The 14,595-nt window shown below is 38.0% G+C and overlaps 1 pseudogene; it reads right to left on the bottom strand.

Annotated features, from left to right (window-relative positions):
* Nucleotides 1–1,344: 1,344 nt before the first annotated feature.
* LOC132534335 (cAMP-responsive element modulator-like) lies at nt 1,345–1,840 on the bottom strand (annotated as a pseudogene).
* Between the last annotated feature and the right edge of the window lie 12,755 nt (nt 1,841–14,595).

The raw sequence follows: 14,595 nt of genomic DNA, 5'->3' as shown, positions 1-14,595 counted from the left end.
CTCTTCTCAACTGTTTTCTGGAGTTCATTTATTTTGTTACCCTGTTCTGATACTGTTTTAACTTGTTCAGCTTGTTGTGTCCTTAGCTTAGCTATTTCAGTTTTCAGCTCTCTAATAACCTTGTGATAATTAATGTTTTCTTCTAGAGTCTCATTGGTTGTTTCTACATTTCTGATGACAATTCTTTCAAACTCTTTACTCACTCTTGTGTTTATTTACTTAACCAGTGTTTGAATGTTGACCTCATTATTTTGTGCTTTAACCTTCAGGGCACTTTTAGCTGGACTCTTGTCCTTGTTCATTTCTCCAATATTTCTTCTTGTTGGTTTAACCATTTTATATACTATGTTATGAGGTCCCTCTCTCAGTACTTTTCAAATTACTGCTCACTCTTGCCTGGATTGACTTGTGTCTAAGTAAGATAATTAAAGAGTTCACAGTTGTGGAAATTGACAGTTGTTTCAATATCATTTCTTTTGGTTTTTTTTTTTTTTGTGACCAACATGGTTCTATTAAAAACTCTCTTTAACTATGGCATCCAAGGAGAACAATAAAATGTTTTCTTTACAAAGGAATGGACATAAAATCTGAAACACCATGAATTCATTTCAAAACTCTTATTTTCAGATAGGCATGTTATTAGATTCTTTCCTGATTTTATATATATATAATTTTTCCCTCCCTGTGGCTTACTTTTATTGTACTGCTGGATACATGATCTTTGATCATACTGTCCTAAAATGATTTTTAAAGACCTGCAAACATTTTGTCTCGCATAGGACACTATTCATAGGGCACTGCAAAGATGTGGCATGAAAACACCTAGACTTACAAATATTGCATTGTTAAGAATTTTTTACAGACATTTGTTTTTTTCTTTTCTTTTCTTTTTTCATTCTTTCTTTTTTCTCTTTTACAGTTTTCTTCTTAAAGAACTGAAGTCACAGCTAAGAAAGACTGCATACACTGAAGCATTTCAGGAATGTTAGAGATTAGGGGATGTGATGAGTGATACAAAGGGAAGAGAGAGGGGGAATAAAAAAGCCATAATTCTTGTCGGCTATATATTGTATTGCCTTCAAAAGCAACTGTACATGTTATAATCAGTTCATAGTTAAATATCTCTAGTAATCTGTTTTAGAAGAGCAAATGTCTTTCAAGGTTTCGAGTTCCTCTATAAAATTCTTGTTCTGAACTTCCAGCAAGGCCACTTGACTCTCCAGACATTTGACATATTCTTTATTCCAACATCAGCATTCCTTAGCAGCTTCCCTGAAAAAAAGGGACAAGCAAAAGGGCAAACGCAACTTTTTTTTTTCTTTTTGGCAAAGCTAGTGACAAACAGGGTGAAGTGGGCATGGTACATGTGGTCATGGTTGCACAGCACAGCTCTGAACAACCCGCCCATTTGCAGAACACTAAGTCAAACCAGATTCTTAAGGGTCACAGGTGTCCTTTCTACAGGCCCACACGGCCATTGAGGAAGGCTGTTGCATCTCCTGCCTCTGTAAGAGTTCACAGTAAACCAGGTCCATGCCCAAGACACAGTCACTCTACTTTATGGCAATAAAGATCTTTGAGGCCTTGAGTTCCTCAATGAGGGTCTTGTTTTGGTTTTCAAGGACAGCCACATGGTTCTCAAGACATTTGACATATTCCTTCTTCTTCCTGTGACACTCCTGGGTGGCTTCCCTGTTAACACTTCATTAGCCTCAGTGCTCTCTTGCATGTTGCTGAGGACTGTTTAAACTTCCTGGTGAGGCAGCCATCACTATACCCTGAGGCAAAGTCGTAGTTGGGGCTTGGATCTGGTAAGTGGGCATGTCACCAGTGGCAGCCTGGGAGCATGACTTGCAGGGCAGCTGTGGGGCCGGCGGGTGAGCTGGGGGCCCCAGCAGCTCGTCACCAAGGGACAAGAACTGACTCAGCCTGGCATGCCCACCCCTGATGTCAATATTATTTCAATCCCGGAGTTGGAGCACAGTGGCTTGAAAGCCTCTGTTGTTCTTTTTCTTCCCTGTAGGCTATGGAAGCCTGAGGGCTTTTTAACTATAAGTAGGCTTCTTAGCTTAATCACTGACTCCTGACCAAGAACAAAGCAGGGTGGGGCAGAGATAATTCAGTGATTATGCAAAGAAACTCTCACAGCCCCACTGCTAGATCTTCTCCTGAGTTTTCTCATTAGTTCTCTGTCCCTTGGTGTCAGCACAGCCCCCCCCCCCCCAAACCCTCCCACCCACCGCTACTCCAGCTTTTGAGGGCAGTAGCAATGGAGACTCACAGTTGCATTTGGTGAGTCTTAGGGGAGTCCTCTCCCCCCATCAGCTGTCTGTTTGTTAGTGAAACAGACTGGAGGTAGTTTTTCAACTGATAAACTGCCAGACTGTTACCAGCCACTTAATCTCTCCCTAGGCTCCTCTCTGTCCATGAGCTACATGTGTTTGCACTCACCAGTGATTTGGTGGATTCCTGAAGTCATTCTAGCCCTGTCCAACAAAATATTTTTTAAGTTAATTCAAATTAACCAATCATAGAGACTTGGAATCATTTAATGTAGAGACTTACTCACAAGTATCAGGAAATATAAACTGATATGAAGGTACAAATATTGAAAGATTAAATGTAAACATGAAATTTTGTATAAGAAGCAAGGAAACTATTATACAGCTGGGATATAATTTGGACAAAAAATACAAGACATTATTTTGTAGCATCTCAAATATATGAAAAATATAGAAAAACAGAGCAGGTTCATTGATCAAATGAGTGTCATGTCTGGCATTAATGCAGAGTATTATACATGATTTTGTTTTATCTTCTAAGTGAAATTATCATTTAAATTATCTTAATCATGGTTTCATATAAAGAAACAAATTCTTGTATAAGTACATAGCCAAGAGGCCAGGTGTTGGTGCACCTGGTTTAGCATACATGTTACAATGCTCAAAGACCAGGGTTCAAGCCTGCAATCCCCATGCTACAGGGGGAAAAATTGGAGATCAGTGAAGCAGTGATGCAAGTGTCTCTTTCTCCCTCTCTACTTCCCCCTTTCCTCTCAGTCTCTAATTAATGAATAACTTAACAAAATAATTAATTAATGAAAGAAGAATTAAATTCCCTATTCAAAGTGATCACAATAGGTAATGAAACTAGGTTTTGAAACTTAGCGTGTCTTACTAAAAATAAGCCAGAGATGACCCGAACTGCCCCTGTGGCTACAGACAGACTATGACCCACATAGTCAACAACTGCCACCTCTCCAGATTCAAAGGAGGTCTCAAAACTTTACATCAGGCTCAACCTGACGCTGTTGACTGGCTATGGAAGAAGGGCAAACGCTAGAAGAAGAAGAACTGAAAATATGCATGGGGACTCTATAGTAATGCATTGGGTTAAGACCACAATGGAGCAAAGCTCAAGGACTGCTGCAAGGATCCCGGTTTGAGCCCTTGGCTCCCCACCTACAGGGTGGTCACTTCAGAAGTGGTAAAGCAGGTCTGCAGGTGTCAATCTTTCTCTCCCCCTCTGTTTTCCCTTCTTTTCTCAATTTTTCTCTGTCCTGTCAACCAACAACAGCAATGAAACAATAATAACAAGATCAATAGCAACAACAAGGGCAACAAATGAGAAAAATGGCCTCCAGGAGCAGTGGATTTGTAGTGCAGGCACTGACCCTCAGCAATAACCTTGGTGGCAAAAATAAATAAATAAAAATATGCATTGTTTCTGGGAAGTTCTAAAAAACTTGGGTTTTTGTTTAAGTAAATCTCTGATCCCCCCCCTTTATTATCTCATATTTGCTTGTTTCTTTACTCCCAATCTTTTTATTTTGGTTAGTATTTCATTTTCTAATTTCCTTCTAATTTTCATCTCATTCAAATATAATAGAAGAATTAGAGACTTATCATGAGCATCATAGAACTTTCTTTTGATGGTAATTACAGACCATAGTAAATCTGTTATCATACTGAATTTCCTTGACTTAAGGATATTTAGCAGGGATAAAATTGCTAAAAAGACATGGTCTGGGAGGTGGCATAGTGGTAAAGCTTTGGACTCTCAAGTATGAGGTCGGGAGTTCGATCCCCGGCAGCACATGTGCCAGAGTGATGTCTGGTTCTTTCTCTCTCATCCTATATTTCTCATTAAAAAAAAAATGCCTGGGTCCATGCTCCCAGAGGGATAGAGAATGGGAAAGCTATCGGGGGAGGGGGTGGGATATGGAGATTGGGCGGTGGGAATTGTGTGGAGTTGTACCCCTCCTACCCTATGGTTTTGTTAATTAATCCTTTCTTAAATAAAAAAAAAAAATGCTAAAAAGAATATTATTCCTTTCGTGGTAGATGTTCCAGTGGTTGAAGATCGGTGTTTAAAACAGTGTTAACCCCCCACCCCTCCGCATTTTTATTGGAAAGGACAGAGAAACATTGAGAGAGGAAAAGATAGAGAGGAAGAGAGAAAGACAGCTGCAGGCCTGCTTTACTGCTTTTGAAGCAACCCCCTGCAGGTGAGGAGCCTGGGGCTCAATCCTGATCTTTCCTCTACTCCTTGTGCTTTGTGCTATGTGTGTTTAACCAGGTGTAATACTGCCTGGCCCCCAAGGAAGTGTTAAGTGTTAACTTCCATTAACTTCTTTATTTATCAGTTTAAATAATTAGGTTTATGACTAGGGAGCTAACATAATGGTTATGCAAAAAAAAAGACTTTGTTGCTTGAAGCACCAAAATTCCTAGGTTCAATCTCCATTACCACCTTAAACCAGAATTGAGCAGTGCTATGAGAAAAAAAAAAAGAAGAAGAATAGTAATAACTGGACTTAGATAGCATGTTTGAATGACCTTCTAACGAGTCCCAAAACTGATGAGTAACATATATTCTTCTTGGAGTCTGTGCAGTGGGTTAGACACTGATAGTAAGAAGCAAAAGGACATGCGCAAGTGTACCAGTTTGAGCTTTTTGTTCCCCACCTGCAGAGAGGGTTGCTTCACAAGCAGTAAAGCAGGCCTGCAGATGTCTATCTTTCTTTCTCCCTCTCTATCTCCCCTTCCCCTCTCTGTCCTATCAAAAAATAAATAAATAAATAAAGTGGCTGCATGAGCACTGGTTTCCTAGTGCAGTCACTGAGCCCCAGCGATAACCCTGAATGCAAAAAACAAGCAAACAAAAAGTATTTATGTATATATTCTTTGTGCTACTGTTGGTAATGGCCATGGCCTTCCTAGACTACAACTATTTTTTTTTTTATCCCATTCATTCTTAAATATATTATAAACTCAGAACTTTACTTTGGTTTCTATGACAAACTCAAATTACTGAAGTCATTTTTCTATCCTTATATTTGAATGCATACCATTTACACTTCCTTTTTTATTTATCTAGTTTACTACTATACTTTCAAATTCCAGAATTGTTTTTGGGTGACTCTGACCAGGAGTAACTTCCAAACAATTTCCTGAGTCATGCAACCTAACTACAAAGACATACATTTGCTAGAGGTGAGAGGATACTTCTCTATTTCAGTGTAAATTATTTCCAACAATAAAATTATTTAGCTTCATATCACCACCACCAGGAACCACCTCTCATGTACTTGGAATCAAAATAATTTGCACTTTTCCCTAGATTCTGCAGGAATGAAAATTCTTCCTTCTTTAATAGACTCAAGTTGAAAAATCAGGAACTTCATCTTGTAAGGTTAAAATATTCCTTTAAGCTTCCTTTTAGTGGATTATTTTATTTCAAAGTTACATTTCAAAACACTTAGTAATTATAATCATGCCAATCAAGCTTAATTACTGAAATAATTGCTGTAGACTTTTCATTATATCTTTTCTTTAATAAGTATTAAATAGCATCAGTTTTAAGCAATTGTAAAAAAGATGTATGGTGAGACTGAAGGGTCTTTTTCCCAGTCTTACAAATAATCTCTCAGTTGCAAGAGCCTGTGAGAGCCTCATTATAGGATCAGAACAGATACCTTTTACTTCTTTGTATCTCTAATGAGTGCTTTGGATTCTGGCATAAAGAGAATACTCAGTGTTTGTTGCATTAATCAGAATAAATGTGCCTTAATTTATCTGAAATAGAGTAGCGATGAAAAGTGCAAAATGGAATAATAACCACAAAAGTCAATATGTTGTACTAAAAATGGAAAAATCAGACATTCTAATCTTTGCAATTAAAAGAATATTATCTTGTGGTCTACTGAGAAGAATGAAGTTACAATTAAACTGCTTTTCTGAAACTAATTTGCAAAAAAAATGCATTTAAGGATTGATAATATCTAGCCTGCCATATCTGGTAAAAGTATTATAGCTCCCCCTAAATAGATAAGATGCCAAGTTCTTTTTCCTATAAAGATAGTATTTGATGTAAATTGCAGAGTAAATTGACTAACTTCAGTTCCACTGAGGAGTAGCCCATTGAGGAAACAGCCATAGTTTTATACCCCACTGAACTCACAGTTGACATAATAGTGATATGGTCCAATGTTCTGTAAACAGCTGTAGCATTCCTGAATTTAGAAAAAATGTATTAATCAATATATTGTTAGCCTACATAGTAACTGTCCATTTTATAGTCAGGAAACTTAGCATTGTGTTTAATCTTAAAATATATCTGGTGGACCCATATTTTTTTTTAGAAAGAAGAAAGGCTACTTCAAAAGACAGCATTGCCTGTCAAGGTTATATTTGTTATTGTTTCTTCTCTGAGATAATTGCATGATGAAATTATGTGTGAAAAGAGAATTTCCAGCTACTACCTTGAATAAAGGTTGGGGAAAGGTTACGTTTAGCATAACTCCATTTCTAACACATTGTTGCCCTATGGGCAGAATAATCTAATTTACTGCCTTCAGCTTCCAATACAGTACTCAATCTTTACTCTTTTAATATGCATTTTTGTGTCTCTTTCCTCATCTATATTTGCATTTCTTCCCCTGATTATGTGGGGGAAATTAAATCATATGAATACAATGCTTAACACCACTCACCATTTTTAAAAAGTTTTAAGTGTCCACTCTTGTATTTCTACTTCCATTAAATATTTCCAAAGAAATTTTTTTTCTCATGAAAATTCTGAATTAGTCCTTTGAAATGTTACTCAGTTTAACCTGGAAAAGAAAAAAAGATCCAGTTTGATTTTTTTTTTAAATTTTTTATTTAAGAAAGGATTAATGAACAAAAACATAAGGTAGGAGGGGTACAACTCCACACAATTCCCACCACCCAATCTCCATATCCCACCCCCTCCCATGATAGCTTTCCCATTTTCTAGCCCTCTGGGAGCATGGACCCAGGGTTGTTGAGGGTTGCAGAAGGTAGAAGGTCTGGCTTCTGTAATTGCTTCCCCGCTGAACATGGGCGTTGACTGGTCAATGCATACTCCCAGTCTGCCTCTCTCTTTCCCTAGTAAGGTGTGTCTCTGGGGAAGCTGAGCTCCAGGACACATTGGTGGGGTCTTCAATCCAGGGAAGCCTGGCCAGCATCCTGGTGGCATCTGGAACCTGGTGATTGAAAAGAGAGTTAACATACGAAGCCAAACAATTTGTTGAGCAATCATGGATCCCAAGCTTGGAATAGTGGAGAGGAAGTGTTAGGGAGGTACTCACTGCAAACTCTAGTGTACTACTGCTTTCAGGTATATATTTTACAGTAGTTTATGGGTACGTGTGCACATAAGCTCTCTCTCACAGAAACTGGTGTATATCTAGGTTATGGGACTTTGTTAGAAAGTGAACCACCTGAGATGGAATTAGAGTATACTATAAAAGGAAAGGTCTCACCAGAGTAATGAAGCTGAAGGGTTGTCATTCCACACGTGAAGTCTCTGGACACAGTCTGAGGTGAAGCATGTTGAAGTGGCAATCGTTGCGTTGGTTAGGTTGTGATCGGCGGATGCAATATTATTTGGTTTGGATTGGGAGATGCATACGGGAAAGTGGGCCCTATCCAAGGGTTCCAGGACTGGGGGAAGTAGGGGCTCTATAGTGGAGATGTGAGGTTCCTGCTGTCTTAGGGTTCAAAAAGACAATCGATAGTTAATGTTATCATCATATTATTTGTTAATTGGGTTAACTTTGAAAAGTCCTTTTGTTATGGTTTGCTGTACAGTATCCAGTATCTTGTATATAGCTGTGCTATTGGATGCTTCTAATCTACTTGGTCTAGGCTTTTTTAAGAGTGGAGTGATATGAAGCAAATGTGGTACTAACATATATATATACACTAATGTGAATATATTACTTTCTACAAATAAACTAAACTGTTTTCTCACTTTTTATTCATTAATGGTTCTTTCCTTACTTGTTGTTATGTGCTTATCACTGTTATGAAGATTACTGATTTAAAAAGAAAGAAGAACATGATATAGTGGTGAGCATAGCTACCTTCCAGAAAAAAGGAAGACACTTTTAAAATGTGGAATGATGGGCAGAGGGCAGACAGTGTAAACAGATTATGCAGTTATGCAAACAGATTCTCATGCCTGAGGCTCCAAAGTCTCAGGTTCAATCCCCCACACCACCATAAGCCAGAGCTGAACAGTGCTCTTGTTAAATAAAAATATGCAATGACCAGGGGGTGGGGTGGTAGTACAGTGGCTTAAGCGCACATGGCACAAAGCACAAAGACCGGGTTAGGATCCAGGTTCCAGCCCCCGGCTCCCCACCTGCAATTAAAAGAAATGAAGTGACCTGGAGGGGTCACTTCATAAGAGGTGAAACAGGTTTGCAGATATCTACCTTTCTCTCCCCCCTCTGTCTTCCCCTCCTCTCTTAATTTCTCTCTGTCATATAACAACGACAGTAATGGCAACAATAACAACAACAAAGGAAAAAAAATGGGAAAAATGGCCTCCATGAGCAGTGGATTCATAATGAAAGCACCAGTGATAATGCTGGAGTAAAAAAAAAAAAAAAAAAAAACCCATGAAATAAAATAAAATAAAATAAAATAAAAGATAATGCAAGGATATTATAAAAAAAAAAGTTGTGAAATGACCAAGTAAAGAAAATTCTCTGAAATATCTGACTGGTATTTCTTGACTAGCAAGTCATTAGAAATATGGGAAGATGTGGTCCGGGAGGTAGTGCAGTGATAAAGCTTTGGTCTCAAGCATGAGGTTCCAAGTTTGGTCCCCAGCAGCACATGTGCCAGAGTGGTGTCTGGTTCTTTCTCTCTCCTGCTATCTTTCTCATAAATAAATAATATCTTTAAAAAAAAAAAAGAAATATGAGAAGCCTGAAAAAAAATGCCACAATTAAAAGTGTGCCTCTAAAACGTGACAACTAAATGCATTATAATGTACTGGATAAGATCTGTGAATGGACAGAAACATTAGGCACAAGGTAAGAAAATTAAATATGATATGGATTTTAATTAACAATATTGTATTCATTAACTATAGCAGATATATTATTTGAATACAAGATATTAATAACAAAGGAAATTAGGTGTGGGTATATAGGAACATTTTTACCATAATGGTAATTTTTCTGTACATTGAATATTATGCTAAATGTCAAATTAAAGTAAAATTGGAGAAAACTGAACACTATTTTATCTAGTTTACACACCCCCCAGGGTTGTTTCTAGAGTTGAGTGCCAGTTCCGCTCACAGTGGCCATCCCCTCTCTCTCTCTCTTTTTTTTTTTCCTCTTTCTATTCTACTTGATAGAACACAGAGAAGCTGAGAAGGGAGGGAAAAGTAGGAAAGAAGAGAGAAAGACACCTGCAGACCTGCTTCACTACTCTTAAAGTGTCGCCCTTAAATATAGGGGAGCTGGGTCTTAAACCCAGGTTCTTAGCCTGCTAGTGTGTGTGCTCAATTGTCTGTGCCTCTGCCTGGCCAATGTATATAGTCTTAAAGTTCTTGTCATTTAACAGATGAAGAAACTAAAAGCTATAGATATGCATGACTAATTTAGGATGGAGTGCAGCTTATGAATAAAAAACCTGAAATCAGGGCCAGGTGGTGGCGCACTCAGTTGAGTGCACACATTATAGTACATAAGGACCCCAGTTCCAAACGGGACGCCCCCCTGCAGGGGAGAAGGTTCACAAGTAGTGAAGCAGGGCTTCAGGTGTTTCTCTCTCTCTCTCTCTCTCTCTCTCTCTCTCAACCCCTTCTTTCTCAATTTCCGACTGTCTCTATCCAATTAGTAAAGGAAGAAAGAAAAAAAGAAAAAACCCTGAAATCAGGAAGTGACACATTATTTGTGATAACTGAAAATGAACTCATTATAGTATTTTTCACTTATAAAAATCAAAATTTCTGAAGTTTTCATTTCATATTCTTTTAATTTTTTAATTATTTTTATTTATTTATTGCATAGAGACAGCCAGAAATCAAGTGGGAGGGGGGAGGTAGAGAGGGAGAGAGAGAAATACCTACAGCTCTGCTTCACCACTTGCAAAGTTCTCCCCCTCCAGGTGGGGAGCAGGGGCTTGAACCTGGGTCCTTGTGCATTGTAACAAGCATGTTCAACCTGATGTGGCAGCAACCAGCCCCTTCATTTCATATTCTTTTGTCTAGTGACATATTACATTCACTAGGCCCATTAATTAGCCTTTTTAAGTTGTAGCATCTTCTTCTAATTTAAATTGATAACATTTAGCCCAGGAGGCGGTATTTGACAATGGTTTCTTGACTGTATGCCTTACAATATTTATTTATTTAATAATAATTGACAAGACCGTAGGATAAGTGTGGTACAATTCCACACAATTCCCGTGACCAGAGTTCCACATCCCACCCTCTCCATTGGATTCTTTCCTATTCTTTTCCCTCTAGGAGCATGGACTCAGAATCCTTATGGGCTGCAGAAGGTGAAAGATCTGGCTTTTGTAATTGCTTCTCCAGTGGACATGGACATTGGCAGGTCAGTCCATATCCCCGGCAAGTTTTTATTTTTCCCTAGTAGGGTGGGGCTCTGCTGAGATGAGGTTCCAGAACACATCGGTAAGGTCATCTGTCCAGGGAAGTCAGGTTGGTGTCCTGGTAGCATTTGCAACTTGGTGACTGAAAAGCATTAAGATATAAAGCAGAACAAATTGTTTAATAATCAGGAACTTAAAGTAAGACTATAGCAGAAGAATATTCTGGAAAGTAGATAAATATTAAGTAGAAAGTTACAGATCTACCTATAGAGATTCATTAAACAGTAACTCTGTAACAAATTCATATAAGAATATTGTGGGTACTTTGTATTGCTAAAATGGACATTTGAATTGAGATTTCTTGGAGATTTTTCATGGAGAATAATCAGAAAAATATTACCATTTGTTATTAGAGCCACGGTCAGATCAGGAGAACTCTGCCAGTGTCTCACTAATGTGATGAAATTAATAAATGGAGACACTATATTCTGAAATGGGTAGAAAGGAAAGCTATAGTAGCTCCTAACTTTTTACCTGAACTAAGAGAATGGTTAGCTGGCTGACAAGTCATCTTCTTATGCTGGAGGAAAGAGCCGGAAATAGCAGCTGCACAAAAGTTATGGTAAGTGCTTTGGGAGGTGGCACAGTGGCCAAGGCACTGGACTCTCAAGCATGAGGTCCTGAGTTTGATCCCCGGCAGCACATGTACTGGAGTGGTCTGGTTCTTTCTCTGTCTCTCCTATCTTTCTCATAAATAAATAAAATTAAAAAAAAAAAGTTATGGTAAAGGATTTCTCCTTATACAAAACTTTTCACTTAGTATGGATTTTAATCTTTCACCCTTGTCAAATAAAAAGGACTAGGATGTGTGTAAAGTTTTTTACCTACAGAACTTTTTATGGATGTGTGGTCTCACTTTTGTAGTAGAATGACATAAATGTTCAACATTCACAAGTACCTTCGGATATGCGACAATTTACATCCTGTTTCTATTTGTGTGTGTGTGTGTGTGTGTGTGTGTGTGTGTGTGTGTGTGTAGGTTTGAATTTGTTGATTAGACACAGATAACTACAACAGGTTCAGAGCTAAAGCACTGTTAGGTTACCAGCCAGCCTATAAACTTTTCTTGATACTAAGAGAGCAAAATGAAATAGAAAGGAAACTAGAATAATTGAATATTTTTGTAGATTGCCTCTTTCTACTAACTGTACTTTGGATCTTTTATTAAGTGTTTAGTGATTAATCTACAATACTTAAATCATTGCAGCTATTTTTGTCTTTTCTTCTCTCTCCTCCTCTTCCTCCCCCTCCTCCCCCCCCCTCCTCCTCCTCCTCCTCCTCCTCCTTCTCTTTCTTCTTCTTCTTCCACACTAGAGCACTTCAACTCTTACTTATGGTGGTGTAGGGGATTGAACCTAAGACTTGGGAGTCTCAGGCATAGAAGTCTTTCTGCCTATCTGTTATGTTATTTCCAATGTCTCCTTGTAGTAAGTTTCCCATTTACAAATGTATTGATGTGATCCAGATAGTGTCACACACATTAGCGAGTGCAAAGATACAGATTCAAGACCCAGCTCAGAACCACAGGAAGAAATGTTCAAGTGGAAAAGCAGTGCTTCAAATGTCTCTCTTTCTCTCTCCCTTTCTATCCCCCCTTCACTCTCAGTTATTATATTTATATTATAAAAAGGCCACTGGGAGCTGTGGATCTGTCATTCAAACACTGAATCCCATGTGATAATTCTAGAAACAAACATTAAAATGTATAGAGATCTATATGACAATAACAGCTTCACCAGCCATGAGATCATAGAACCCAGGATCTGCCCAAGACAACAGAACTCAGGATCTCCATGTTTTATTCTTGTTCCACATATTGTCAAGGAAATAATTTCTCTTCTTATTGATAATAGATTTTCAGGCCACTCAGGCATTTTAAATATAACTTATAAATTGCAGAAAAAGAGATTACAAAATTGACACTTTCCATAGCATCTTTTCAGGATTTCACCCAGACTCATACTGTATGAAGTAAATCTAGTAAAAACATGAAACATCTCAGAAGAAGCAATGTTGCTATCTAGCATGGCTTGAGGATAATATAAAGGAAAACTCTTAATAGCATAGTTAAGCATGTATTCTGAGCAACGGGAGGAAAAGTATGTGAGAAAAAAGAGGCCCATCTTATCATTCAGTATATATATTTTTTCTTTTTCATGACGGCAATCACCAGGGCTTCTACATGCCTTCACAACTCTTAGTGATCTTTTCCTCCCACTTCTTTTCACTCTAGAGTGAGAAACAGAGGGAAATGAAGAGATAGAGAGGGAAAGAAAAGGAGACACACCTACAGACCTGCTCCACTGTTCTTGAGACTTCTCTGCAGGTGGAGATGGACCATAGTCCATTACTATGCTTTGGTGGCCATAGACAGATGGTATTTTCTCAGGTTCTGGTTCTGTACCAAGAAAAAATTCTGAAAATATCTTCACTTAGGTGGCTTGCTCACTTAATAATTTTTAACTACATGAATATTTCACTTCATATCTTGTACACCTTCTGCATGATTTCTCTTAAGCTTTCAAACGAATTAATGAAGTAGATGCTGTCAGGGTGCACCATCCCTCTGCGGAAGGGATGCAGAAAACATAGAAGACCTCAGTGGCTTACACAAAATCACCTGGTTCATGAACAAGAAAACACAAGGGCATGGGACAATGCTGTTCAAAAACCTTAGTACTCTGAGAAATTTATATATATAGTTCTTTAGAATATATATGCCTGTAGAATGTTCTCCAAGACCTAAGAAATATGACCGCATGTTCTGATACTGGTATGCTATGTATAAATGTAAGAAAGATATTTCCTCTTGGAGGGAAAAAAATCACAAAATAAATAAATAGCATAGTATCTATTAACATTAGGAAGTAAAACAAACATAAAACAGATGACTGTGAAAATCTGCTTTTTAATATACCATATGAATGATACAGATTCCTTCGGGTATAAATTTTTCAATCTGTTCATATTGCTTGCCCAAATGTTCTAGAATTTTAAATATGGATATTTCTATCATGACGGAGAAGACTGACAGAACAGTATGTCTGCAATTTGAACCAGAATGAATAGTGAAACCAGACTGAACAAGCAAATATTCTGAACTGAAAATGTTCACTCATATCACCAGTGCAAATAGCTTAGGGCATGTAAAGCATGTTTATTATCACTCCTGTTCTCTAATATTAATATTAAAAAATTTGTATTTATTTGTTTATTTATTTTCCCTTTTTTTGCCCCTGTTGTTTTTTATTGTTGTTGTGGTTATTAATGTCTTTATTAGATAGGACAGAGAGAAATGGAGAAAGGAGGGGAAGACAGAGAGGAGGAGAGAAAGACAGACACCTGCAGACCTGCTTCACCACCTGTGAAGCGACTCCCCTGCAGGTGGGGAGCCGGGGCTCGAACCGGGATCCTTAAGTTAGTACTTGCGCTTTGCACCACGTGCACTTAACCTACTGCATTACTGCCCTGACTCTCATAAACATGAAATTTTATGCAGGGATATTTGTTATAAAAAAAATACCACAGGCACAATGAGAAAAAAAGTCTGAAGTAAATGATTTAAAAATAAGTAGCAAAAGGTGAATTACTGCCAACTTATTATCTATATTTAGAGATGCCAGAGTGATATGCTTAGTAAAGCATATTAAAAATG

This window comes from Erinaceus europaeus, chromosome 18 (assembly GCF_950295315.1).
Source record: "Erinaceus europaeus chromosome 18, mEriEur2.1, whole genome shotgun sequence".
NCBI lineage: Eukaryota > Metazoa > Chordata > Mammalia > Eulipotyphla > Erinaceidae > Erinaceus > Erinaceus europaeus.
This window is presented reverse-complemented; position numbering and strand designations above follow the sequence as displayed.